A 3,563-nucleotide genomic window follows, 5' to 3' on the forward strand; every position below is an offset into this window, starting at 1 on the left:
GGTCGAAATCAAATATTAAGCTCCAATAGCCTCATAATCTGCTACTTGAAACTATTAGAATTAAATGTTATGTATTTGTTACATTACCTTCTCCCATTTTTTTAAAATAAAGCATAGTCTACTTTTGAGCCGTGTTTCTTTTGCAGGGAATCTGTTATATCATGACTTGCACTATATTATAAAACACATTACAAAACATAATTTCTTAAATGACTTAAAATCACAATTTTCCCAGTGAAACAATAAACATCTGATGTACATAAAAACATCCTTATGAGTAATGGTTGCTTTGTGGTTCACACACACAACAAGGACATATCAGGCTTATTATCAATGGTTGCTTGTTTGTTACCATAGCTTCATGTTATGAGGATTATAATACAAAGGTTTTGATCCCCATGCAGTCACAGTTACAGCAGATGGAGTTTGGTTCATTGAATAGGCTAAGTAGAACTTCATAGTCCCCGCAAGTATGTCTGTTCTATGAAAAGAGAAAAGAATAAAAGGAAGCACATTGAAACCTATTTCTATTAAACATTAAATAGGTCTTGCATGTACATTGTGACCAAAGTGGACTTACATGCACATTGTGGTAAAAGTGGAGTGCATAATCAGTTACATGAAAGTATTGATGGAAAAATGTGAATGAACAAATGTACCTGGGCATACAAACAACAACTTATTCCTACAGCCTACCTCTCAGAAATTTAGCAGCTCAGTAGTTCTCCTTCCTCTCTCTGAATTTTTCTTAATCATCAGGTTATTTGCCTTCATTTATTTTACTGAAGAAGAACATCATCCTGAAACAAAAATAAAAAGGTTTAGACCTCATTAAAATACCAAAGATCTACTCCATTGATAATTGGTCTTAGTTATAGTGTCAATCATATTCTAACTTTAAAAAAAACAACTAACTTTCATGTAGGTAGTGACTAGGCACCCCCTCCCCACTCAGTTACTAGTAATCATTGATTTACAGAATGACTACCGGTATCTCTTTTAAAGTCAAGAACAAACATACACATTCTTGCAGTACTATCTCATAAATGTGCTTGCACCAAGTTGTACTTGCCATGTCATGGCCTAAGAAAGCCAAGTTAGTCCCTTTCCTAAAATCAAGTCTAGAGGTCTACATCTTACTTAGATAACCAGCCGACAGTTGGCCTAACCTAGATGTAAACGCAGCCTGGAATGTAGATTTTACAAGGCCCTAATCGTTAGAGCCCAACTTTTCCATTTTAGTTCAATCTAACATTAGACCAAAGATTGTCTTTGTTTACGTTATCTCCCAAAATGAGCTTCGTGAAGGGGAAAAAAGTAAAATGAAAATTTACTGCACTGTACTGTACTGCAGTCTGTAGGTCTCTAAGTCTTATATGATCTAGAATTGTTAGTGGTAGGTTTGAGTTTTCTTCTGACCCAAATTTGAAAGTAGTTAATCAACTGTTGATTATTTGTGTCTTATTTTCAGAGATAGTTCCGCCCAAAAGTCTAGGCCAAGCTGTCACTGTCGGGAGTGACTGGTAGCCATGGCAATCAAGCTGAAGATATTAGCTCGTGCCGACGTAAAATGATAAAAGTTTGAGCGTAGATTGCACCTACATTCATCAGACAAAACAATTTTAAATCACTACATAATGTACCTTTAGACACATCTGCAGATTCATAAAATCAGCAGATCTTTTTAATAAAAATTGTATAAACATTATTTAGTTTACAAAAGTAAGACGTTATTACAGCATTACTCACCAGCAGACTTTCCAAGAAAAATGGAGTATCTATTTTTCCTGTTCAGGAAATAACTGGTGTTGGGCCAACTGGCTTGGAGACGCCTATGTGGGTGCAATCAATAGCACCAACCATATTAACGCCAGGGAAATGGCAGTAATTATAAAATTCATGTTGGGTCTGCACTCTGCAGGACTGCCTCTCTTGTTGAAAGAATTGAGATGTATTGCTCCGATCTCCTGGCAATGGCTATTGAGATGGACTTCACAAGGCGGGACACAGTAGCTTGGGAGAGGCCTTCTTTTTTCATCCCCATGCATCAATTGGAAAGAACCTGAAATAGCAGAAAATCAAGATGAAAAATATGTTGATATTTGATAAGAAATTACAATTTCTCTTTCTCTGTAGTTTACTAATAGAGTTATTAGACTAAGCTAGGTCTACTGTAACATTATCAGCAGATGTATATGTCAAAAAAGGAAGCTTCTGTTCATTTCCTTTCAATTCCTATAAGACCTGTCAAGACTAGACTCTTATTGATGAAATTTAGATTTCTTGGGGAGGGGGGGGGGGGGGGGTGGGTGGCCAAATCATCATCATCCTGTAGAAAATTATCCCACCAACAGCCACAACTAGCACTGCAGCTCAGGCAGAGGTGTTACCAGACCGAAATTTCTGTCTTTTTCGTTCATTAGCCTCTGATTTGGGAAAGGTCGGCTCCTGAAAGAGATCCTACCCAAATCAGAGGCCAACGAACGAAAGAGACAGCCAGATCTAGATTTAGGCCTAGGGTCTAGGCTAGCTAGCCCTAGTGCTAGTCCACTTTTAGGCAACAGCGTCTCGAAAATCCACTATAAAAGTAGTTTCTACGTTTAGCAATGATAATTTTAAGGTGGTGTTAAGGTGGTATACGCGTACGAAAGTACAATAGTGCCCAGAAAAAAATTACCCGGTAAGAAATTGCTCAATCTCAGGAAACGAAAATGTTAACCGACAATTATTTGCACGTATGGGACTGGTCTGCAATCACCATAAAAAATTACCAAGTTTCTCCCAAATTTATTCAGTTAAAAGCATTTTAGATTATCACCAGTACAGCAAAATGAAAGTAACAAAAATATTTTATTAGCTGGTGTAACTTTCATGAGCGCTTATCCATGCAAAAGAGTGTAAATTGTTATCAAATATAGAAATTCAAATGCAAAACTTACCGTTCACTCTCCGCGGACACTCGATTTAACTAAAACGTGACGTCACGCGAAGTTAGGCCGAACTATGACGTATTTAAACCTGCCCTCTGAGCGGCCTAAAGTTAGGCCGAACTATGACGTATTTAAGCCTGGCTTATCTTTAGGCCACCTTCGAGAATAGCAAAAAAGATAGTCCATGGTTTAAACCAGGTTTAGGCCACTGATTTAACTTAGGCCGCTTTCGAGAATACCACCCAATATGTTGTAGCTGAGACTATATGCTATCTAAATATTTCCTCATTTTTTCAATCAGATGTCAGGATCATGCTCATACTCATCATCGTCATCATCATCATCAATATCATCATGGTCTGAAGATGATAATCATCAACATCATCATGATCATGATTATCATCATCATTAACATTATCGTTTTTATCATCATATAACATTATCATTATCATCATCATCACCTTTACTATCATGATAATCACCATGTTCATCATGATCATCATTGTTTACATGTCTATATAACTTCTCCCATTCTCAAATCTATCATAAGACTTAGACAGACCACCTTATTCGTCTTCGTGACGAATTAAATTTCTAGTTATTATTATTAGGTGGTCTGTCAACGACAGATCA

General features: G+C 36.9%; 1 long non-coding RNA gene across 1 annotated transcript; it reads right to left on the reverse strand.

Annotated features, from left to right (window-relative positions):
* Positions 1–747: 747 nt before the first annotated feature.
* Positions 748–3,176, reverse strand: LOC105440600. Its single transcript, XR_971069.2, has 3 exons — positions 2,940–3,176; positions 1,750–2,062; positions 748–800 (listed from the first exon to the last, which is right to left on the reverse strand). It is a non-coding gene; the product is annotated as an uncharacterized LOC105440600 (long non-coding RNA).
* Positions 3,177–3,563: the final 387 nt, after the last annotated feature.

Source organism: Strongylocentrotus purpuratus, unplaced genomic scaffold (assembly GCF_000002235.5).
Source record: "Strongylocentrotus purpuratus isolate Spur 01 unplaced genomic scaffold, Spur_5.0 spur5_scaffold_18, whole genome shotgun sequence".
Lineage (NCBI taxonomy): Eukaryota > Metazoa > Echinodermata > Echinoidea > Camarodonta > Strongylocentrotidae > Strongylocentrotus > Strongylocentrotus purpuratus.